A 27,703-nucleotide genomic window follows, 5' to 3' on the forward strand; every position below is an offset into this window, starting at 1 on the left:
CCAGTTCGTATTGTAAATCACTATCCACTGCAGAGACTTTAGGTTTTCAATCTATTGATGACGAAACGACGCACAGGTGCAGTTTTCGCTAAGCAATAGTTTCGAGAAGTTTTGCGTGACCTCTCTCGGCCAATATCATAACTAAGGTTTTGGACATCAACTAAATTAATGTAAATAAAAAAAAAAGTGGGCCAGTATATTTTTTTCTCAAGATCTTTAGTCTTAACCAGAGCAATAATTCTGTATTCAAACACTAGTATCCAAAATACATTCTCCCCTACAAAACTTCCAGTAGATGAAATTTTGTATTAACACCGCTGCGTGTTGGATAATATAAAGCTTTCTTTAAAATATACAAATACTTTTGACATTTCAAAACATACAGCTTTAACTTCAAAACAAAGCAAGCGACATATTTAGATCAAACAAAAATTAATCACATAAGGAATTTAGCTAATTAAATATACTGCTAACCTTTTACTACTTAAGTTTAAAATGCATTGTTTTTTCTGTTGGGTGTCCTTAGTTTTACCAGTATGTTTCATCGTCAACTCATTAATGTATCTCGAAATTCGATCAGCTTAGGAAATTTAGGTTAGTTCTTAATCCATATATTATGTCAACAGTGCAAAGTAATCCACGAAGTAATTTTTTAAAAAATTATATGAAGAATAAAGGTCTGTATCTTTCTAATTATAATATCCATTATAAATATTACAAAAATTAGACTGAAATTAGACGCATTAAACATTCGTATAATATTATTAATGAAGTCACTACTGAAGAAAAAAATACTTCTCGCATGCATTTCGTGAATTGAAATACTGTGTAATTCTACCAAGCAAATATGTTAAACAAAAGAATCACTCAAAAGTTGCCAACTAAAGGCGATCATATGACACAGTTGTTACGGGGTTTGACTCGAAATCTGCAGATCATAAAATCGAAACCCTTTATCGAACATTCCCAAACTTTCAACACCGCGGACGTTATATTGTTACAATCAGTTCCACTATTTGTCGATAAAATGTAGCCTCAAAGTTAACGGTGGGTGGTTTTAACTAGTTGTCTTCCATTTGGTCGATTTCTTCAAATGAGACCCATAAACAGCGAGTAGCTTTGTGCGAAAATCAGCAAACAAACTTTCGACCAACATGGAACCTGCATTTGTTTTCAACCACTCGTAACTTCTATGACAAAAAAAAAAAAAATCATGGACCATAATTTTTTTCAGGCACATTGTGCTTCTATATTAAAAGACAAAATCCGACATGTTTTGGCACAATGGAAAATAAAAATATTTATTTCTAGTTATTATATTTATTTCAGTAGAAAATGTACCAGCATAATGATTAGTGTCCTACAGTGTTAGTTAACTAAAGCTATGGTCAAAGATAACATTGTAGATAATAGCTCTGGTGGTGGTAACTGTCATCGAAATATGTCGAAAATATCTAATAATAAATATTTTACCTTTAACTCTGCTAAAAAACGTTGGATTTTGTGTTCTTTACTCTCAATCACGAACCATCCTATTTAGGACTAACTTGTAATAAGAGTAAGATAGTATAGCATTCTGTTTAGTACGAGGAGAGGTTAGAATTTTCAGACATTTCTTCATCCAACAGAAAATCATCTAACAACAAACGTCCTCCTTAACCATAATTAATCGATGACAGTACAAGAAAATGGCTTCATTTCGTTTACTTCACGAATAAAGCAAATCACGACTTAGTGGCTCCGTTGTTTTTGTCTTTTATCGTTTATTAATACTTACCCATAGGTTTTGAACGTTTCAATTTCTAACGTAGCCCAATCGTGAAGGATTTATGATGTCATTCAACGAAGTGCCCGATGTAACCAAGACAAGTATGCGCGTGCATCTACTTTTACTGCAGATCTACTTGTTATTACGTTACGAATTAATTGATTTGTTGTTCTTGTTTGATTTTTTTAAAGTTAATTATCGTTCCAAGTTTGGTTTGTTTGTTTGTTTGTTTTTGAATTTCGCACAAAGCTACTCGAGGGCTATCTGTGCTAGCCGTCCCTAATTTAGCAGTGTAAGACTAGAGGGAAGGCAGCTAGTCATCACCGCCCACCGCCAACTCTTGGGCTACTCTTACCAACGAATAGTGGGATTGACCGTCACATTATAACGCCCCCACGGCTGGGAGGGCGAGCATGTTTGGCGCGACGGGGATGCGAACCCGCGACCCTCAGATTACGAGTCGCACGCCTTAACACGCTTGGCCATGCCGGGCCTACCAAGTTTGGATTTTAAGAAAAAATACAGAAGTGTTTATACTATAACACATTAATCACTTCAAGTTAGCATCTTATATTCTCCGAGTATTTGAAAATACGAGAAATTATAGCATAAATAATTAAATAAACAAATAATTACAAATAATTTGTTTGTTTATTCAGTTGGATTTCGCGAAAAGCAACACGAGAACAACCTACGCTAACTGGCCACAATTTTGAAGTTACAGACTAGAGGGAAGATAGTTAGACAACACCATCCACCAACAACTCCAGAATTACTTTTGTCAGACCCAATAGTGTGATTTGACCCTCACAAATATCCTAGTGTGGAAGGTGAGTAAAATTAACATAGAATGTGCAGAATAAATGTTTAGGTACTAGTATTTTGATTTTTTTATCGAGTTATTCATGTTGTTTGTCATTAAGTACAACACTACACCAAGGACTGACTATCTGCGCTTTGCACACCACAGGTAATGAAACCCAGTTCCTACTAGTATAAGTCTGCAGATATACTGCTGTGCTACTTGGGGCAAGGCGGGAATTACAGCTCCAAAGTTTAGTACGCTAACTACTGGATTGGGTTCGGACCCAGAATAATCTTACAACGTAAACTTTTGGAGTCTGCTTCCTCAAAAATATTGCAAATAACCTAATCTAAATTGAAATATACTTTATCACAACTTGTAGCTTTTACAATAAGTAAGATTAGTTTTCAGAATAGGTACGACGTTTCGATCATTTGTGTTCTTAATAATGATTGCACCAGTAATTGAAACGTAGTACCTGTCCTAAAACTAATCTCACAGTAAAAGCTGTAAATTGTAATGAAGTATACTTTACCAGGAAGTAAACTCAAATTGAAAAATATTTGGAACAAGTTCAAAATGAGTTGACTTTTAAATAAGGTCAATCAGTCGATGTCAGCTGATAAATGAAGTTTGTGTTTTTTTTATGTTTCTTCGAAGCAAATGATTAAAGAAAAACCAACATTATAAAAATCCACCGTTGGTATTTTCGACAACTTATATTACTCACATGGAGAATCATATACGAAATAATTACCAGGGCTTTCTATCAGTCTGAAATCATTTAAATGGCAAACTTACCTCTTCTATCTAAACGCCAAAGGCTTTTTTTTTTGTCAGGGCTCGTTCGAATTATGATCTGATAGACTTTTCACGTTAACTTGTTATTTAAATATTACTATCATTTAAAAATAAATTGACAAAAAACTAACTATGTAACACTAATCTTACGATTACAATAAAAAATAACTAACTGAAGACTGGTTTATTTCCAACCTATTTTGAAGTAGTTTTCAAACTCCAAGTTCCAATTATTATAATATTCGATGTTATAATAAGTGTGATAATCGCTCAGTAGGTTTGGATATAACAAACACCATTCCTTATACTTACTTGACACGAGTTTTACAACTTGCACGTGTCATAATCTCAAGGCATCGACAGAGCATCTTTGTATATAAAAAATACTTCCCACTCTTTCGTTTAAAGTATACACATTACACCTCTGTTGCAGATTATAGCGTATGGGTAACAATAGTTTGTTTGTAGTTAAGCCCAAAGCCACACAATGGGCTATCTGGGCTGTATCGAATATGACGCTAAAAGCGGTTTCGATACCCATAAGTCCGAAGACTTACAGCTGTGACACTGGTGGGCACAGGTAACAGTTTTTTGTTGCTTTATGTTAAGCATCATGCTACATTATGAACTATTTGTTTTCTGTCCACTACAAGAATCGAAACCCGGTTTCCAGCGTGTTAAGTCAGCCCTAGGTAACAGATCTACATTTGTTGTTTAATATACCTGAACTCTCATACTTCCATGTAACAGTTTAAATAAACTGGAATTATTTTTTTGTTGGTTCCTCAATTGAACGTTACTTCTATGTAACCTACCCATTTATAACTTGCCAAAATATGTATATATATATATATTTGTGCAATATCGCCTTATTTAAAAAAAAAAAGAAATTAGTAAATATTCCACCGTGCTTTCATAATGCGCGCAACACAGATTTAAACCGGGAAAAAACGCTACAATTTGATCTTATCCGGTTTCGAGAGTATACAGAGATCGTTAACAAACTATAAAAGTACGGTTAAGAAGTTGTAACGAAATAAGTTTCTTCTACAAGTATTTGCACAATTAATCAATTGACGTGCAACAAAAACTGATTAAACAATCCATGTAATGTTTACTACAAATAGTGTAACTTATTACTTATCATCAGCAGCTTTATTAACTAAGCTTCAATAAGCTCTTTTCTCCCACGACGACATTAATTACACTAGGTCTTACTTTTTTAACGCCAGAACAAGTACGTTAACTGATATACGGCGAGTGACCCCCGTAGAAAGAAAGACATCTATAAAATATTTTAATTAAAATGGCACGTAACTAACACTTATCACTGAATTTCCGGTAATGGTCGTTTACAGCCGTTATATGTAAAGCCTTCCATATGTAGATCTGATATTCCTATCTTCGCCGCGTTGAACAAGTACGTAAATCGCAAGGCGTAGATACGAATTAAAATGTTCAGTCACCAATGCGTTACCGTATTTTAATAAAAAAAAAAGAAGAAAAATATATATCCTTTTGATATGTCCTTGGGCTATAAGTCATGTAGATTTGTACGAACGAATGCATATATAAAATATAAAGTTTAAATATCTATTAACGTCTATACCGAAGCCGGTTATACAAAAAGTAAACTTCCTGAAATAAAAACAAAAACGTGATCGTAGATTCTATATAATTAGTTTAATATCTAACGAATCCACGGTGTTTATTTTTTTTTATTACCTACAATCAGGCAACTTAGACGTGGTATTAAAAGCTGAGAAATATTTGTAACATATAAGCATTATCAAACATTCGCATTGTTCATATGACAAAAATAGATTTCATTTTTTGTTTTTCGTTTGCCTAAACATAATTCTGGTTTGTCGGAAACATTTGTTCCTTGAAACGATGGGAAATACTCATATTTCCTCGTAGTCTTATTATAAATGGTAAGAACAAATTTATATACAAATATTTCACTCTTTTGCTTACTCAACAAATTGCACAAATCTTGTGTGGTTTTTTTCGTATTGTTTATACTTAAAGGTGGGGGACATTCTAGCGTGCCTTTGAAATGTTTGCGTCTCATTTGTTAGCTACAAAACAAACCGTAGTAACAAGAGGGGTTGCTGTTATATATAAAATGTGCAGATTGTCTTCTTGTTATCGAAGCGTAAATATTGATCTCATGCCAGAAAACACTAATACCTGATACAGTCAATATAAAAAGGTTTATAGAAAATACTTTAAAACACTAAGACATGATACAGTCAATATAACATGTTTTATAGAAAGTACTTTCGGAATGTGTAACAGATCTGACGTTAGTGTTAACAAATAAATAAAAAGAAAAAAAGCAAAATGTGTTAAAAGTAAAACACAAAAATACCTCGCTTTTCATCATAGAAGGGTTAAGTTGATACACGAAAATTTTTGTTCTCGGTACGTCCAGTGGTAATTTTACAGGCTTACATTGTTAAACTCATGGGTTCGATTTGTTGCGGTATTTTCATCTTAAAGTGCAGAGTGTACGTACAATGCTAATGTAAAAACCATAATAAATGTCCGCGTATATACTCGTGGTTACATACATAAATGTATGAATGAATACAGCGGGAAATGCTTGAAAGAATTTTTTGCATTAAACTATTAAACATATGAAACTACATGTACTTCCGCAGGGTCACCGCAAGTGTTCTGTTTCACGAGTAAATAAAACTAAAATTGAGAGTTAAAAATATTTTTTCAATGTTTTGAAATGCATACATCATGCTATGTTACAGCCTATAGAGTGCAGAATTCTTCTCGCGATTCATGGAATGCGCACATTTAACTGACGTCACGACAGTACAAATTGCAACTTTGAGCGTCCTTTATTTGACATCATTTTAGTATTTTAGTGTTTACTGACTGACTGACAACACACTACTGTATAGAGGTATGAGTGGTTCAAAACAGATGATCCCTCTAGGTGGCTTGCGGGAATATAAACAAACTACTACCGAGCTCACTGTCAGCAGTAATATCAACATCTTAAAGAAACTGACTCTGAAATTCACTCGAAGCTGGAAAATTTGTAAACTTTTACATGTATTTCTGTTTCTTCATTATTTCTAATAAGAATTTAAATCCTTTAACGCAACAATTGATATCCATCTATATACATTGGTTTATTGACTACAACTATTATGATGGATGGAGTAATTTATCCAATAATAATACAGCTTATAACACTCATTTATCAGTTACGTTTTGTTTTTTAGTTCACATAAGAAAAGTAATGAATAGTTTTCTATAATATGTAATCATAAGCTAACATTCTCATTTAGTATATAAGTATATATACTATTCTTCACCAATCAACAAACTTGGACTTCAAGTAACACCAGAATAATCATGCAGTCGACCCACCCTCCAGAAAACAGACGACTGAATGAATGTGTACGTTACGTTTACGAGCATCAACTTACTATTATACGTATATACACAAACACCTACCTTAAACAACATAATGTCAGATGGGCTTTCGCACGTACACATACACACAACACACGTTAGGAAAGATGTATGTTTATTGTATTTAATGTCTCCCAATCCTTTTGATTTTAATCCGAAACAAATTCGTAGCACACTTCTTCGTTTATTAGTGGCTCAAAGCAACATGTTTGTGTATATTATAATATACATATCCGTTTACATATACATCTAAAGATAAATATGTACATTGTTTGAAACATTATACTTTTTAAACCAAAGAACATATCTGTGCTCTTGAGAAAAAAACAACAAAAACTCTCACGTTCAAAGTCACGTGCTCCAAAGCATAAACATTTTCGTCACTACTTTATAGGTAACTTTCCAACCTCCCTATTTACACCATAACTTTCAAAAATAGTCTTATTTTAAACAAGACCAACTGCACTGCGAACAGCCTTCACATTTATATTAGAAAAGGAAAAAACAAACGTCCCACTAAATTTATGAATGCTTGGCATAAGACCAGAGAACACTATATTGACTGATCTTTCACGTGTATCATAGATAAATTATTTTTTAGCTAACATGTTTCTACCCTACACATTGTTCGAAAATCATTTCGTTTTCTTACAAACATTTTTATCACGATTTAATACCAATTCAAGTCCTTCTATTTAATTATTATAAGCGCAAAAGTATGCCAACAAAGTTAGAATGATAAATCTTTTTTATCCACTACATGATGTCGTTCTGGAGTAATCTATCTTACAAGTGTTTTTCACAATTTATTGTTCCCCGTTGGGACAATGGTTAAGCCTTCGGATTTAGGACGCTAAAATAAGGGGTTCGATTCCCTTCGGTGGACACAGCAGATAGCCCTGCTTATAACATAACTTATAACACCAGAAAACAAAAAATTTGTTACTTATGAAATCTCAAATGATTCAAGGTAATTTGATGGCGCTGATTTGACAAAAGGTAGTAAGAATTTATCCATACCATCTAGATTTTGAGTTATTGTAATATCTGAATATTTATTCAGCATTATGTGAAACACCATGCAATCAACTTAGTACAATAGATTTATGCTATGAACTTAATTTACTTTGACAATTAATTGAGTAAAAGGCGTACGTTTTCGATAACTTCAAATACTGACTCTATTAAGCTGGTGTAAAAGTCCTAATATATTGTTCACGAGCTGACTGTTTTCGATACAACTGTAGCGAATTGCTTCATTCCCATGCTCACCTACTCCGGCCGGGAATCATGAAACTCTCACGTGCTCAGTTTGCTAGAACATTTCAGATGTATCTCAACTGAGAATAAAAGAGGCTGAGTCATATGCCTCAGTCGCCTTTCACTCACTCAGTTGGTCACTTCGCCTCGTTCCGCTCACAGTCAAAACAAAGTCATATCTACTTCCTCGCATCATACCCGCGATATAATCAAAATCTGCAAAAGTTTGTCATTGTTTGTTTTTATTATTTTAAGCTCTAGTTCTACAAACAAATTATTTTATATTTTGTTTTAGTAAATCATTTGAAGTGTTGGTTGCCTCCAGTTTAAGTAAAGTTAAAAAGTACCAAAAAAAACAACAACACCCAAATAATTTCTGCTACATTTATGGAAAACATCAAATTTTCACAAAGCAAATTTATCACATACAAGGTAAAGGTAGCTTACTGCTATTAGTTTGGTTGTAAACTTAGTTACAAAGAAAAACAGTGGGTTCCAACTGTGTGTTGTAGTGTTTGCACATCTCATTTCACACTGAATAAGAACGAAGTAAGTATGTTGTTTCTAGCTTCTCTCATATGGCATGAGCTCAAAGATCTGACAATTATTTTTACTAATATTTCTGGATATTCAGTAAAATTTAAACAATACATTAAATATCCAGATATCACACCTGCAATGAAACCAGTACATTATGGGAATGGTCTTCCAGTACCATATCCACTAGCTGATCACACAAGAGCTAAAAGATCTGATTCATGATTTATCTCTATCCAAGCAACACGGGGAACTTCTTAGCTCCCGTTTACAGCAATAAAATATAGTAGTTCCAATAATAAGAGTTTCAATTTACAGAAGTCGCCACCAGTCTTGCTTCTCACTGATGTATGCAAGATACTTTGAATTTTTGTACACATTTTGATGCATTAATGGAAAAACTAGATACCGAACTTCATCCTCACGAATGGTGAATCTTTTTTATCGATTAATCTAAAGTTGGTCTGAAAGCTGTACTTTTGTAAAATAGGAAAACTAATTCCTCTTGTTCTTGTTGTGAACATGAAACAAACATAAAGAGTATACTAGAGGCCATCAAATATGATCACCGTCGATGTAACTTGTGTGGTAATTTAAAAGTTAATGCATTCCTGCTAGGCCTGCAGAGTGGATATACTAAACATTGTTGGTTTTTATATCTCTGGGGTAACTGAGATGACTAAAATCATTTCAAAAAGAAGTACTAGCCGATAAGAGAGAATTACATTCCAGGGAAAGAGAATGTCGAGTATCAACCTTTAATGAATTTTCAAAATGTGTTTCTACTTCCATTTAACAGTAAAACTTGTGAATAATTTTGTAAAAGGGATAAGCAAAGATGGTTATGGTTTCAGATATGTCTGACAAGTTTCCAAAAATCATAACACAAAAATGAAAGGAGGTATCTTTGTTGGGCCATAGAGATGAAAACTATGCTGCAATTATTGGTGATATTCTCGAGAGCTATAGAAAATAGGGTTCAGTATATCACTTAAGATGCACTTCTCACACTTCTATTTAGATATATCACTGAATGATCTAGGTGCAATGAGGGATAAGCATGATGAGCACTTCCACCAAGATATTTCTACTATGGAACAGCGATAACAAAAATGATGGGATCCTAGGATGATGGAAGATTACAGTTGGTTTTTACAGCGCGAAACTCAAAACATACACAAATGATGCAACAACTCAAGAAAATTTCTTGTAACAAAGAATAATATCATGATGAAAGTTTTGAACAAAGTCTGAATGTATCTTTCGTGTATAATCTTATTATACTCGTGTATATGTTTGTTTTTTTAACTGGTACTGCTATTATGAATTCTTTATGAACAATGATCAAATAAAGTTTTATTAAGGGAAGTTTGGACATTGTACAAACTTCTAACACGCACACAGAAAGTGGTTTGGTTTGTTTTAAATTTCACACGTAACTACACGAGAGCTATCTGCGCTAGCCATCCCTAATTTAGTAGTCTAATGTGTGTGTTTTTCGTATAGCAAAGCCACAAAGGGCTATCTGCTCAGCCCACCGAGGGGAATCGAACCCCTGATTTTAGCGTTGTAAATCCGGAGACATACCGCTGTACTAGCGGGGGGCTAGTAGTCTAATGACTAGAGGGAAGACAGCTAGTCATCACCACCCACCGCCAACTCTTGAGCTACTTATTTACCAACAAATAGTGGGATTCACCGTCGCATTACAACGCCCCCTTAACCACCTGGCCACTTTCATGATATATATAAGAATATTTTAATTAAATCTATCATAACTCGAAAACTATAAGCAATCAATAATTTCCAACATGATTCTTACAATCAGAATTTTCAGCTTATTCAGAAGCAGATGCATTTTTTCTAGCAACAAAGAAAAATTATTTTTGTTGTTACTGTTGGTGTAATTAAAAATAGTTGCATTGGTATTTTCGGGACAAAAGCATATCAACTTACTTTGAATGGAAAATAATTTTTATCTACTATTTACGTTACACTAGCACTTGTGTGTATTTTATTACATCAAAACCACAACGGGCTATCTGCTGAGTCCACCGAGGAGAATCGAACCCCTGATTTTAGTGTTGTAAATCCGTAGACTTACCGCTGTACCAGCAGGGGTATTTGTTGAAAAGTTTGGAAGATCAGTATAGTAATAACCTAAATTTTTGTTTCGTTAACCATCTATTGTTTTCATATTTCTTTCTGGTCTCTTGAAAACACAATTTACATAGGTAATGTCGAATATCTTTTTTTATGTCTTTAAGTCTCATTTGTTTACTGAAAACACACACACAGCAAAAACAATTACAGTAACGTTTCTCAGTTGTTAAGATGTAAAAAAACAGGACAAAATACTTCTATTTTACAGTAAAATAAAACAAGAGAAATGAGAAACTTTGAACTTGACCTTACAAAACTTACTTTGATCAAGCTGCTCATGTAGAATGAATATAAATTAAATTAAGAATAATTAACCCTTACCCTGCGCACTCCAACACAAATCAGCTGCACAACGAGTAGTTTAATGAATGTACACTCTAATTAAATACATTAGTGTAAACTGACTGTTGGACACAGAAACCGGCAAATAAAGATACGAGTACAGTTAGGGACGATAAGATAAAATATAACTGACAGACGAGAAACTGTACAAAATATTTTATAGATTAATGTATATAGGACATGATGTCAGATATGTGTTCAAAGTGGATGGATAATCAGTTAGCATTTTTCTCAACTGAATGAAAAAAAAATGCAAAATATATGGAACAGTAAGCGTGGAGTTATGAGGGAAGTACATAAAAGATACAGGTATACTGGTCGGAGGTTTGTTGAGCACACTACACAGTTGACTTGGGTGAATACATTAGTAAGTGGATATTAAATACTACTTACTGACAAAGAAATGATAAAATGGTTGGATAAATCAGAATGAATTAGGGTATAGCAGATGCAAGGGCAAGTAGATTAGAAAATGGATGAACATCATAGTTTAAGGATCATTGACAGATCAGTATGCAGATGGATATTCACAATCTAAGATGACGATACAAAAGTGAAGTGAGAACCTACAGCCATCTTACATGACGAACTTGTGTGTTTTCTTATAGCAAAGTCACATAGGGCTATCTGCTGCGTCAACCGAGGGGAATCAAACTCCTGATTTTAGCATTGTAAATCCGTAGATTTACCGCTGTACCATTGGGGGACTTATTGGTAAGAAGCTGTTATGTAATACGCTAAGGTCAATATTAATGTACGTATTTTAAGTTTTCTTAAATCCATACATCAACTCAACATGGGTGAAGACTTAACTGTTTGTCTGATCAAACTAAGTCACACAAATCTAAGGGAAATGAAGAACACTAATACCAGTTTGAACTTGTAACTCGTCGAGCTACTGACGTATATTGTTGAATGTTTCGTCTTGATGGAGCCATATATTCACAACCAGTCCTTAAATAAATGAATTTTTTTTCGATGCTATCACATTGGCCTAATCACATGCAAATTCATTTTGTCATTTTCCGACTCTCCGAAAGTTTAACGTACCAATTACAATGGGTTTAGTAAGTTATATTAAAAGGACTTTTGAAGCCTCACCACGTCGCTACTATCCATGCTGCTATGTCCTTCCATGTTTCATCTGACGAGCATTTGTAATCGACAATAGCCTTGCAGGGTAATTTCTACTGCAAGCGGCTCTGTGGTAAGGTTGTCATGTCCGAAGCATACTATTCTTGACTACAGGGTTTCCGTACTTCCTCTAGTGTACGACAACAGCAGTTTCCTTTTGTTCATTTCATCACTCCATTCGCACAGAAAATCATTGGTAATGCGTCACCTACTATTCGTATGGAATAAGGCGAATACCTGCTTCATTCTCCAACTGACGAGGTGTGAAATAGTTGAATAATATGACGTGGAAACAATTGGTGTTGCTTTTACAGAAGTGAAAACGTAGTGATATTACATGCCGCTTAAAATATTGATGCTCGCCACTTTATATCGGCTATAGTTATTACGAGATGTTCTTATTTGCGCGTGTGGAAATATTTTAATATAGCGTGCTCAACCTTTATATAACTATTATACAACCACCACAAATCCCTTGAGGTGAAAAAAAAAAATCTAATTTAGTGTGGTCTATGGAATTGGAATTTTCTGAAACCTTTCTCTCCACCAGAACAATAATTATTTGAACGTCTGGAGACACTTAAATAGACAAATATTTTAACCAACTAGATAAAACACTTCTGTATGTCAAATTCCATATACCGTTTAGTTTATTACATTCGACTATGAGTTATAAACAAAGCTTGTGAAAAACACTTTTGTTGCTTTTGAGACCTAAAATCGTGTGAATTATTTTGTTTTCAGGTCCAGAAAAGGTTCTTACTTTGTCGCGGAACTGTGTGCTTCTTAATTACTTCCGGTAAAATGCTGTTTAACGTGCTTTACTATTTCCGGTGTGCAACTGCTAGTCAGTCATGGAGAAGAGATTGCTGAAATCACGATACTAGACTTTACGCCATACATTCGCCCTCACCTAACCCTCTCACATTCCTCGCGAATGTCAGTTTGTTTATTCTGAACCGCAGTGATTTCTAATTAAACAAATTATGCCCAATGGTACAATATTCACTAATTAAAAATAAGAGTTCAAATGTCAAGTAAATCAATAAGGACTAAGTAATTTTGAGATAAATTGCGTTAACCAAGTGATATTTAAGTTAAATAAAAGTAATTAAAAATCATTGTTCATTGAACTTCGCGCAAAACTACACGAGGGCTATCTGCATTAGCTGTCCTTAATTTTGCAGTAAATGATTAGAGGGAAGGCAAATAGTCATCACCACCCACTCTAACAAAAAGGTTATGTGAAAATTTAGTGTACACTATTACATTACTGTAATTCTATAAATACCTTAACTTCTTTATTCTAAGAAAAATATACATACCTTCAGTTAGGGCCAGATATTGCATATAAGATGACCTATAGTTGGAGTTTATTCCTGGTAGAAGTAAAAGCTAGTCATACTAACTTCTCAAGATATTTTAATTCCAGTGTTTGACTATTTATTTTGTTCAATGATAATTATTTCAAATATTCGCCAAGGTCCATCTGCTCGAGCCCTACTTTAGAATTAACAAACAAGAGAGAAGGCAGCAAGTCAACAGAACTCACTGCCAACGTTTCAGCTACTCAAATCGAATAGTTGAATTTAACTATCACTTTTATAACAGCCTTAAAATTTTTGTTTCTCGTAGCAAAGGAATTAAAGCTGTAGATCTTCAGATCCATGGACTAACCACCAGGCCACGTCTGGACTAGTTACTGAATTTTATAAACATTAAGAAAAAATTCATAAAAAATGTATCTGGTAGTGGTGGGGGTTTTCATAATAATGTTTAGTATATAATGTATTTTACATCATAATTCTATGACGCGTTCAACACTGAACACCTAATTCTACGTTTGTTTTCTATAATTGAACAAAATAAAAATAATTAAATTTGATTAAGACTTGTTAAAAGTGACAAGTTATATTCTTTTATGATTATTTAAGTTTGTTTTTACTCTAATCTAGGTGATTTATTTAAAAGAATAACACTATGGAACACCAAAAACAACTATTTTGGTCTATATCTGTGAAAATTTTTAAAATTAGACAAACTTTCAAAGTTCGAAAAAACATTTGCTTACAAAATGTCTTTTCAATGTGAAAAATGATCTCATGCTTTGTTTGTTTTGAATTTCGCGCAAAGCTACACGAGGGCTATCTGCGCTAGTCGTCCCTCACTTAGCAGTATAAGACAAGAGAGAAGGCAACTAGTCATCACCATCCACCGCCAACTCTTGGGATACTCTTTTACCAACGAATAGTGGGATTGACCGTTACTTTATAACGGTCCTCACGACTGAAAGGGCGAGCATGTTTGGTGGGACAGGGATTCGAACCCGCGACCCTCAGATTACGTGATCTCGTGCTACTAAAGGGGAAGTGTAAAAGTCAGAGAGCACCAAAGGAAAGGAAACATAGAATGAAAATGTGGCAGGAAGAGACTATTAGAAGTAAATGGATGCATCCGCGCAAGAAATAGCAACAACAAAAGAAAATAGTATATCCATAAATTATTCCACATATTTTATTGTAATAACTTATGGTCATGTTCTAACAAACAATTTTCCCTATCCTTCTCCTTAGCGTTTTGTTTCTTGACATTTTATGTTTAATAAAAAAACAATAATTAATTAAAATTGCCATTTTGAGTGTCCGTACATCAGTCACCATATAAAACAAAACTTGTTACTGATCTTATAACCAGCTGCTCTTTAAAACATTTAAACATATTATGATCACATTACTTAAATTTATATCATTAAAGTAAATGAATATCTGTTTTTAAATTTCGCGCATAGCTACACGAGGGCTATCTTCACTAGCCGTCCCTAATTAAGCAGTGTAAGACTAGAAGGAAGGCAGCTAGTCATCACCACCCACCGTCAACTCTTGATCTACTCTTTTACCAACGAACAGTGGGAATGACTACAACAGTAGAACACCCCACGGCTGAAAGAGCGAACATGATTGGTACGACGGGGATTCGAACCCGTGATCCTCAGATTACAAGTCGAGCTCCCTGACCACTTGGCCATACCGGGCCATAAATAAATAAATGGGAAACTGTGAATGGTGAGTTTTGGAACGTGAAGTGATGTGCTACACCACATCAAAAACAACGAGTTCTGCAGCGTTGGTTCCTTGTTTGTCTCTTATCTCAGTGTTTATTACACTACCATAATAACAAATACATGGTACTATTTAGTGGAAGCCAGATTTTTAATTGTTATGCAATTTTATGCCACATGTGACCCATTAAAATATATATAATAGTTGTGCAAAATAATGACGCGTGAAGCCTAACATCTACTTCGTTTGTATCAGGCGTCAGAATCTTTAGAGAACAAACATGCAAATCAGTCACAAATCTTAACTGAGAAGATAAATGACAACAAGCGGATACGTGTTCTATTACATCACGACGTGCTCCGATGTTCTCAAGCACGCGACTCTTAGCCGATTCTCAAGAAACGACTAAACTTTGCCTTTCAGTTAAATTTTATGCGCTAAGTGTATGATATGCCATAGAAATATATGTGCAACATTATTTCCAACCGGTAACAGATCACTAAAAGTTGAAATACCACTAACACATTGTGAGTCAAGAAAGAAGAAACAACAACACTTACAGGTATCCATTTTAATTAGTCTCAATCGTTTATTTGTGACAATTTTTTGAGCAGTACCAAATACACTGGAGAGACTTCTTTCATGTATCTGAGAGCTTATAATGCTATAAATAGGATTTCGATACTTGTTGTCACGGCTCAGATGGCCCATTACGTAGCTCCGTGCCTTGCAAACAAAAAAATCCTTAGACAACTGAGGGTGTGTGTTACCAAAGTATTCAATATAAGAAATCTCTTTCAACAAAGGACCATAATTTTAATTACTTTTTGATTCACTAAAGAAACAACACATTTGCATTAGCTGATGAGTGTCACGTACGTAATTTTATGTGCAAATAGTTTCGTTTATTTCACAAGAGCATTTGTTTATTTTAAATCGCTATACACCGCCGCCGTTACTTCACACACACACACACATTTGGATATGCCGTTGTTGCCGCTCCCTCTACCATAAGTCCTTCAAACGTCCGGAAAGTTTGTAGTCTATGTCTAGTTGCTTTGGGACATTCTAGTACCATTTCTGGTGTAGGGAATGTGTTTGTTTGTCTATAGTTAAGCGCAAAGCTACACAAAAGGCTACCTGTGTCCTGTCCACCACAGGTATCGCGAAACATAGTTTCTAGCGGTGTAAGTCCACAAACATGCCGCTGTGCCAATGGGGAGCTGTGGGGTATATATTGATAGTGTAATCAGTCGTTGCGTTTTTGAAATGTGTTTTCTGTACTTTTTTTTTCAATTATCAAGCATACAAAGATGAATAGCCGTTCGTAATTTTGGACTGACAGACAAAACAAAAAAGAGCTAGTCCACAACACTTACCACCAGCTCTCAAGCTCTCTTGTCTAACTAAACAGTAGAATTTGACAGTTTCTCTAAAAACATACCCTCGAGACCCAAACTAGGAATTCACAGTAGAGGCACAACCAGCTACTATGCTGCGTTGGACCAATTTTATGTAAATACACGAAAAAAAAATGTCCAAAACTTTATTTATGAATTGAATGGAAAATGTTATCTTCCAAACTAAGGTTCACTCATTTCAGGAGCAAAAAAAATCATATCCGCTTTACACTTCAAATACACCACATTTTAATCCTTAAACGGCGGTCGTTAACAATTGATGCAGCTACCTACAACATTCCTGCTACTTAAGGGTTTAAACTATTCGTCTAGGCCCTAGGGCAAAGTAATCTCTACGTTAAAACCCCATGAATTTCTTATTGAGACAAGTACGTAACAGTGGTAACAAAATGACTACAACTAACAAGGAAACGTATCATTACAACTTTAACGACACCATTAAGTCGATGTATAAAAAGTTTCTTCTAACCATGTAACTCTCATTTATCTACAGATGTATTAAAAGGAACAAATCTGACAAATGTACTCAGAAGAATCAACTGTGTTAATGTTAGCATACATGATACAAGGACAAAACAGAATTTCAACCGACACAGAACGTGCGAATATTTGCGCATGATTATTAAGCATATTATTTGACACATCTACTAACTATTAGCAGTAAAACTACGTTGTCAAAACGATATAAATCTAGATTCTGACAAGCTGTTACGTGCCCTTAAATTTTAATATAAAAACTACTTAGTTGAACACGTTTCACTGAATTAAAATATACGATTAAGTGTGAAGAATAAAAAATGAAGTGATCTCTTACAATGCTTCGTGGTGTGCACGTTTCTATGAACTAAGTGTGGATTTTGTATTTTGAAAATTCGCATGGTTGCCAACCCTACAACAAAATACATCAAATTAATGTTGAAACAAGTAGATAGATGGTGTTCCATACTGGAAAGAATGTAAGAAACTTTATCAAGTATTATTGTTTTAGAACACACACAATGGGCTATCTGTTCTCTGTCCATCACGGGGAATGGAACCCTGGATTTTAGCATCCTAAGTATGGAACTACCATTTCAAGTAACCAGTCTGCTGTCGATTTAATTAGTGTCTTCTCGACTATGTAAAAGGTGTTATACATGTATTATCACTATATATACTTATATATATCCTGCATCCTTACCCAGGGCGAGCTTTATCTCTATTGGCAAGATGTTACAAAACTCGGGTAAATCTCGTACACTTTTCTATCCACTTAAACCATTTCCTATTAACCAAACCTTCTGCAGCCCCTTTATCTGACAGTTACAACATAATGTTAGAACCAGTATAGTTGTAACAATACTGTAACGTCTACGTCTCAACAATCGCTTTCTCTTTATGTGACATTGTTAGCACTTAGAAACGCTTGCCACCCAGTCGCACAATGCAACACTTATGTTAAGTGGATTTTTTTAACAAATCATAGAGGACATTGTCAGAAGGTTTACAAAGCGAGTCACGACTTGCGCATATACTGTTTTTTGTTGGTTTTTTTTGACGTGCCAAAGTTTCTGGAACTCTTACATCTGTTTCTTCTTGAATTTCACGCAAAACTACTCGAGGGCTACCTGCACTAGCCATCACTAATTCAGCAGTTAAATTAGAGAAAAGGCAGTTAATCATCAACAACCGCCGTCAACTCTTGGGCTACTCTTTAACCAACGAATAAGGGGATTGACCGTCACATAAACGCGCTAACGACTGAAAGAGAGAGCATGTTTAGTGACAGGGATTCGAACCCGTGGCTCGCAGATTGCAAGGCAAGCGCCCAAACCACGTCTTACTCATATCGGCACCATTTATGAGAGAAGGGTATTATAAACTATCCTTGAAAATAATAACTAAATGGGTGATTTCATATATATATATATATATATATATATATATACACACACACACTTACAGACTTAATTTGCACCTGCTTTCTTGTTCACCATCTAAATATCAATTTAACACCATGATGGGTACTTCAGTTTAAGACTTCCATGAACGTTAAATTTACAGATACCGAAAAATGTTTTTCGGTTAGTTGATTGTCTAATATTACCTGTATTCACAAAAGAAATGGTACATACTCGTTTGGAAAGAATTTATATATTTTTTACTGAACCATTATGGTAGTTCTGAAAAATAAAATACAAGTTAAAAGTCGTATAACAAACAGAAAAATTCAGAAAAACAACACATATTGCCAGAATAAAGGGAAGGAAGAGAAGATAAAATAACAATATTATAGATAATCTAACCACCATTAATAACAACACGAAATAAAATACAGTTTTAACGGAAGAAAAACGTTTCTAAATAAATATTCGTATCTTGTTTAACTAGGTATATTTCTATAAAATAAAAAAAACATAATTCTGTCACATGCATACACACGTGTACGTTTTTATATTTAACCTCACGAGGACGCGTGTACACTGACGCCACAACTGAGGAAAAGACAGCAGCCCATAAAAATAGTACGACCTATACAAGCTTCAGAAATACGATCTACTTCGACTAAGACACAGAAGAGAGTGTCTTGCTTACAGAGAAAATCTCTTCCTACTATTACAGCAGACACAAGAGCCCTCTTAAGTAAATATATTCAGCAACTTCAAGAAAACTCGCGGTCAAATGAGTCAGCCCACATTATCGGACACTCAAACATACTGAATAATATAAAGACTAAGATGAAACATTTGCATTACAATTTACTTTCAATAAATGCACTTTTATTCCCCTTTCTCTCCATATTTCAATCCTGATAATCTAATATTTAATCTGAGTGATCTACAACTTCAAAACTTAAAAAACGAAACTTAAAAACTAGGGTCTGTGAACATTTAGGATTATCCAAAAGAACCTATTGTCCACTACTTAAACCAAAGACACTCTTAGAGAAAAAAAATGAGTGAAAGAAAAAGAAGTAAACAGTGCATTAGTCCCATTAAAGTTTGAAATTTATAATGGGAATGTATTTCACTCCTTCGAAAGGGTATATTTATCCTATATTTGAGCCAGCTGACAGGGAGGAAATGTAAAATGGGAATGTAATTCATTCCTTCGAAAGGAGTATATGTACTCTATATTTGAGCCTAAATTTACTCCCTGCAAGTGTTTGATATATTCATCAGTAGATCTGAAAAGGTTTGGTTAATGAAGATGCTGTAACCAGATCTAAATACCTATTAATTATTTTAAATGTGTATATTCATACAGACTTTTACAAAATTTAATTTAATTTTTTATACGATACATGTTTGTTGACTATGAATTATCAAAAATATACATGTTTGTATTTGTTTTATTTTGTTTGCAGTAAGTTTGAGAAATGCATTTGTCCTTAAAGAACATTCAATACACCAAGAGGCTGTATTTACCTTAACTTGGGCTTAAACATATCGATTAATGAATTATCACAATCAAACAATAAAATCGTAATGCCATTAAATTAATCAGTGTTGTGACGTCAATGAGAATTTTGTGTGAAAACCTATAACATACAAATTACAAATTATTATTTACTTATACTAGTTAAAAATATAAACATGCTTATTTAGAAATTATATTTTTTATTAAAATAAATGCAAAGCATTTAGAAATATCTAACAAAACCGACCGTCTACTACATTAACCCAGCCATTCAATCATTCGTTCACATTCTGAAACCAGAAGTCACAGTATTTCATTCAACGATTTCTTTTCCATTACCACAGGATCTTCTTACCTTGAACTCTACGTTAAAGAAAGTTCACTCAAAGCTAAAGACCTCTCCATTAGATCTGTATGTTTTTTCTTATAGCAAAGCCATATTGGGCTATCTGCTGAGTCTTCCGAGGGAAATTGAACCCCTGATTTTAGCGTTGTAACTCCGTAGACTTACTGCTGTATCAGTGGGGAACCCCCATTAGATCTAAAACTGTTCTAAAATTTCACACATAAACTCAAATATTGTGTAATATATGTATATATATATCTTCCCTTTTACGACTTCTATAAGTAAGTAAACTAATGATTATGATGTATTCTTAAGACGGCTGGTATGGCCGTTAGAACTTTAACTAAAATAAAGTACAGAACAACGTTTCGACCTTCTTAGCTCCCTTTCAAGTTCTTTTCTAACCTGAAAATTACCTCTAAAGGTCGACACGTTGTTCTGTACATTATTTTAATTAAAGTACTAAAAATACATTTTTACTTTAAATGGGCTTCTTGTTGTCACGTAATAATTATATTATTATGTTAATCATCTTTGTATCAAGACCTTAAGATTTCCCTGAAGATGAAATTTGTTTATTCGGAAACATTCAAACTTTGTAAACAGTTTGTGTGTGTGTGTGTGTTTTATCAACTGTTTTCATCTTCATTATTAGACTTCGGTTTCCTTATCACGAATCCATCACTACGTCTTTTATAACACACCCAAACTGAAATAGCGAAGTATCTTCACAGACATCACGTCTCCAACCCTGGAACCTTCGATCCATCCGGGACTGATATATTAACCACCAAACAACGCTCAGGCCCCGAAACTTAATATTACTGTCTGTTTTGCGGTAAGAAATACTTGTTACCTTTCAAATTTTGACATTAAAAGAGACGATTCTGAGAAAAAATACACGATATGTTAGGGTTCGTATTACGCCCAGTCTGTTAAGAGTGACATATTTAATTGTTATATGAAATTATGAAATGATGTTTCTCAAAATTCATAACATTCTTAAATAACCATTAAGTAGGTTATCCTAGTTTAATGAAGTCACGATAAGGGCAGATCGTATTAGATTGCATTTTTAGTTTGTTGTTTATTTCTGTTTGTTAAGCTGTCAAGCTAACTGTGCCCCAAGCGTTAATTCGATGTTAGAGATGCACTATATAAAGATAAGTAACTGCTTATCCACGACTTTCTCGAAAACACACTTCTGAGCTGTCCATCTATCAAACTACATAGCCATTGCTCCAAATGGATTTATAAGATTAAAATAGCAAGGAAATTATGAAAATACTTGACAAGAGACCCCGAGTATTTCCATATACGCCTAATCAAAATACTGCAGTTTATTTAGGGTAAATAAAAACAAGCCATAAACCAAGGTATTTCACTTACGGAAAGCCTCAGCTTCTTCTCAGAGTCTTGGATTAGGATTTATTTTTACTTATTTATTTATTGTTTAGCGCAAAACTACACAGTGAACTATCTTGTGTTCTGCCCACTGCAGTTATCAAACTTACCACTGAATCACGAGGGAGCGTTTCTCTTTAGTTACTAGAGAGAAGGTAAAATTCTTTCAGAATTTTGTACGGACACGTTTCACTCAGAATTACATTTATCGGACACGCAAACAACATGACATCTCTCTTCTTTTCGTTTTGTTTTTTCAGAAATTCGAGTACAGTTACTCAAAGGATGTCTGCGATAACTATTTTAATTTCGAGCTGCTGGGCTATAGGACAGGTACCTAAACAACAGCGTTTACGGTAAACTTTCTTGGGCTACTTTTGACTGACCGAATAACGGGTTTTGGCCGTCACACATATAACACACCAACCCTTTCTTTTTCTTTTTTCACTGTAGGGGTACGTGAAAATTTAACCTGCAGATCCACGGATATGTTAACCATGAACAGCTTAATTGCTTGGTGTGACTAAGAGAGACTCGTAGTTTCGATTTTAGTAACACTTAATTTCAAACTAAATAACAGCCATAAACAGAACTCTTGTCCTTCTCGAACACAAATACGAGTTTAAAAAATGAAAACATACTGTAGAGAAACATAAGGATAATGAAACGATGTCAGTTTAGGCTGATGACGTCTTCGGCGCAACTAAAGGTATTCCATAAAATATTCACGCAAAGAAATACCATAAAAATGAAGAGTTGAAGAGAACTCAAACTACACATAACCATGCAGAGCGCTCTGACAATATTTTGTGTATGTGAATGGCATACTATAGACAATTTGAGTGTGAATTGGATTTTCCAGTTATTTATCTACAAACGAGTCCTAGTTCTACATACAAACAAGCAACAAGTTTACATTCTAAGGAAAAGTTAAACGCCTATTAATTATACGGTATAAATTATTTTCTGAAAAAACAAGTATATTTCCCAAACCTATCAAGGCCGTTAGTCTTGCAGCTACACAAACTTTAATATGATGCCAATGTATGCGATAACACACGTATTGACAAATGAAACGTATCTTGCATGAAATTATGCTTTCATCTCAACCAACTGCCATAGGTCGTCAATTGCTTCCATGACACGATAGCTATTCGTATACAAATCAGGTTACGCAAATAAAAAGAAGGTGGGAATGGGGTCTAAAACCCTGAAGATGACTTTTGTGAGGGAGGACAGCAAGAAATTAAATGTTCTCTTGCGAAAATGTAGTTGGCGTATTAAAAATCATTCACTATAATAAAGTACAAATCAAAATAGTAACAACAAAAGTACTTGTGCAATAGCACACGTGGCACTTCCATCAATATATTCAAACGCACGTGATTCGGTAGCTACCATTTCATCACAACTACACACCAGATTTCGGCAACAGTTATATTAAACAACAGGTTAAAATATCCTGAGAAATTATTGCTTTGCAGATGTTAAAATAACTCGCGTAGCTAGCTCTTTCTGTAACGAAATTTTATACACTGTGAAAAGCCTAATGTTAATATGAAAAGATCACCTTGAAATCTTAATATGGCCCCAGCATGGCCAGGAGGTTAGGGCACTCGGCTTGTAACCTGAAGGTCGCGAGTTCGAATCCCTGTCACACCAAACATGCTCGCCTTTTAGCCGTGGGGCTTTATAACTGACTGCTAATCACACTATTTGTTAGTAAAAGAGTAGCACATAAGTTGGCAGTGGGTAGTGATGACTAGCTGCTTTCCCTCTAGTCTTACACTGCTAAATTAGGGACCCTAGTGCAGACAGCCCTCGCGTAGCTTTTCACGAAATTAAAAACAAACAAATCTTAATAGCACTTATCTACTACATGAACTTGAAGAAGATTCAAGTTTGAAAATCAAGTATTTATTAACCTTCACATAAACGATGTAAAATGGAAGTCAAATTACATTTTTACTCTTGTTTTTCTGCTAGGGCATAGTACAGATAACAAATATTTTCAAGCAACCTCAGGCTTCTTTCGTATTTTACGACAAATGATATCAAGAAATGAGAAACTTACTGTAGACCAAAAGATGAAAAAAAATCAAGATAATCATTTTTTAACTGATGTGGAGGAATAAAAAATGAGATCACAAAACAGAACATGAATTTGTAGATAGACATTTACATGACAAAATTAGAAATTGAAATGTAGGCCTGTGAACTATAATTCTTCGTGAACACAGCTTGTGAAAACATAGAACATCAGAAAACAAGAGAATCAAGAGAAACTATAACCTCTCAAAAGTTAAAAAATATCATGTGGGACTAACTAGAGATTATGAAGAAACAATAGCATAAATATGTTCCCTTGGCTGTGGTTTTGCTATAGTAGAAATGGACAGTGGGAATCTTGTTAATCTATTCATGCACATCACTAACTAGATAACGATGCATTTGACTACCTGAAGAGTCATACACACATTTGGTATATATCACAACAAGTCTGAAACTCATTTTTAAATTCTCCTTCCAAGTATGTTATATACATTTAATGCATTCATTATTTAATAAAAAAATGTGTGCTAAATACATAATACATATACATCAAAATCATTAGAACTAATTCACTTAAAATTAATATTACTTTGATTATAAAATTAATCCATTTCTGGACAGCTAATGAAATATTTAAATTTATTGCATGCATTTCAATAAGTAATGGGTTATGCCTAATTTATCATTTCTTTATAAACCTTTACTTTATTGCAGCTTTTGTTTATATGTATGTTCACAATGAGATTTTTCTAACTTCATGACCTTTGATCACCATGAAATTTTCAAGGGTTCCTGGATACACTCTAGAGGAATTATAAAACCCTCTACTTTTAGATTTTTTTTTTCCTTTTTATGAGTCTGACAACCATCACATGATATAAATTTTTTTTCCCATGCTACCACCTCAGTGCAGACATATGTATGCCATCCCCTCATTTCTCTAGAGAGAGAGAGAGAACAAAAATGCCACACCTGTTGTGGGTACTTTTGCTGGTGTATCAGTATGAAAGCTCAGTGATATTGTTCATGTGTGTGACATCATAATGATCTTTTGTTTTGTTTTATATAAAAGTACATCAGGATTATTTCTTTGTCATGTTGAAGTGTATGAATGACCACTTTATCTATTTAAGTGTTTAGGAAATTTATAAAAATACTAATGCTACATGGAAGCTCACAGTTTACTTCTACTTGTACTATGTATCTTTATTAGACTAACAACTACACCATATACACCAACTTAATAGTATGTTATGTCCATCAGATTCACTATTTCACTGTCCCCATTCATGGATACAATGTGTACCTACTGCTTACTGCTTGACTGGAAAAAAAAATCTCATGATAGTGGTGGATAAAGTAACTACAGCCAACAAAGCAATGCTCTATTACTATGTGTATTTATAGACCTATTTATTACAAGTCAAAAAAGCAAGTTATCTTTCTACACAAATCATTAATACAGTCTCACTTGCAATACTATGTACAGATTTGGTCTCCTTATATAAGGATGAATACTGACTTACTGAAAAGGGTTCAGAGGATGGCTCTTAAAATTATTCTTGGAATGAAAGGGTTATCTTATAGGAATAGGTTAAGATCTCTCATATTATATTCTCTTGAAAAAAACAAGCATTAGAAATGGCCTCATTGAAGTTTACAAGGTTATCCAAAGGATATTTAGGACAGAAGTTTCTGATTACTTTGTGCTACATCCTGAGGGCAAGAGAATGAGAGCACACACATTTAATATTTGGAAAATGACAAGTTAGCTTTCAATTAAAACAGTATTATTTTTCTAACAAGATAACTAGCTTATAGAATGAGTTCCCATTAACAGCAGAGAAGACCAGCTGTTTACAACATTTTAAGAAAGGAATTGATAATTTCCTGAAATATTAAAGGTTTTTCTCATGAGTGGGTGTGCAGAAAAAGCTTAAAGGTTCAAAAAATGGTCCCTTGTTTACCCTATTTTATCCTAATTTGGTCTTCAATATACTGATACAATGTATCCTTATCATATCACCAATGATAGTATATCCCTTACACTGTAACCTCACCAGATAATAAGCTATATTTATGCAACCAGATCCATTACTACACAATATCTCCAAATGATCAAAACTTGAAGACATTATACCTACTACATCCATATTCATCTTTACTAGACTCATTGCTAGTGTATCCTCATAACAAAATAGATCAACTAACATACTAACCATATTTTTAATTTTTGCTATACATTATGTGTGCTCACCAGAGCTACTTGTCTACTATCCACACTAAGGGTACATTCTGTGCACTCCATAAACCAGTGGTTTCCAAACTGTATTTATTGTGACATACTAGAATGTCACAGAAAATTGCTAGGGATGCAAGTCTCACTAAACAAAGAATATTTAAGAACATTAGAAAGCTTTACAAAAAAAAATATTGTATATGACATCAGGGATGTCACACAAATCAAGGTAAGTGGGTTAGGGTGTCATCAGTGAAAACAGTTTGGAAACTACTGTTACACACAAATATAAAGCATGAAGTTTCCAGTGAACTCAAATATACATCAGGACTATCAAAGTGCTTCAGTGTTAAGTATCTAGTGGAGATCATTCATTAATGTCCCACAGGTCTCTCATAAAATTTACCAAATTAGAAGAATTAATGGTAAAGGTGTCTATTCCTTATGTGTATACTGTGAAGTTTTTATTTTTTAATTTAATAAAATGGATATTTTATCACTAATAAACCTAATAAAAGTAGCCTGAATGAATGTCTACAAATTATATAACTAAGCAACTAAAATGTTTTATAGTACCATACATAAAATGTATTAAAAAAACAAAAATTCTAATACATTTCACATCTAATGGCTTTTATTGATAGTTGTTTAATACAATGTGTTTATAGCAGACAATGCAACATAAAGACAGCTACAACATCTTCATCTGATTAAATTCTGGTTAAGAAATCAGCACACAGGATCATATGCAAATGTTGCAATGGTTTTTAAAAGAGACCCAAATTTTGGGTCTCTTTTAAAAACCATTTCACTTGATTAACATTTTCTCTCAACATGAGTATGAAGTAGAAAACCAAAATATGGAGTTGAACCTGATAAACTAGAAATTAAATTATTTACACTAATTCTACACTACACTGAGTCTTAAGATTCTTTTTCAAGACCATCTCAACTTCAACTACTTCCTCAAAAAAAAAAAAAAAAACTGCTATAGTTAGTATAAACCAGGTTCTAATTACTGAACTAAAAAAAGTCCACCAAGAAAAATGAAGTAATTAATAGAGATGTATAGGGCCTAAAGTCACTGAAAACAGCATTTTTTTTTCCTTTTCAGAAAAAGGAATTATTATATTATCCAGTGTTGAAAAGGAATCATGTTGCCATATAGTTACATAAATAAACTGTCATTTAAATAATCTAGTGAAATTGCACATATTAAAACATCTTTCATAACCAACAACCTTGAAATTCAGTCCCTAAAAGAAGGCATTATGAAACTCACTGAAGAAAAAACAAAACAAAATACATTTATTAAATTTTATGAATCTCTCAGGCCATTAATTAAAAAATGTATTTAGTATAAACAGTGATCAGAAATCTGCATTTTCTCCCTTAAATCTTCCTTAACTTATTTTTTTCAGACATATTCCAGTCTGAAAATGTGAAAGATGTATATATTCAAAGCTTTAAAGCATCTCCAATGCAGATGTAGAGATGTACATTAAATTATGTTTTGTTTCAACAAAACAAAA

General features: G+C 33.8%; 1 protein-coding gene across 3 annotated transcripts in view; it reads right to left on the minus strand.

Moving 5' to 3' along the window:
* Window positions 1-27,703, minus strand: part of LOC143233882 (uncharacterized) — an 89,748-nt gene that overhangs the window by 56,879 nt on the left and 5,166 nt on the right. The gene's annotated exons all lie outside the window — the stretch shown is intronic.

This window comes from Tachypleus tridentatus, chromosome 12 (genome assembly GCF_004210375.1).
Source record: "Tachypleus tridentatus isolate NWPU-2018 chromosome 12, ASM421037v1, whole genome shotgun sequence".
Lineage (NCBI taxonomy): Eukaryota > Metazoa > Arthropoda > Merostomata > Xiphosura > Limulidae > Tachypleus > Tachypleus tridentatus.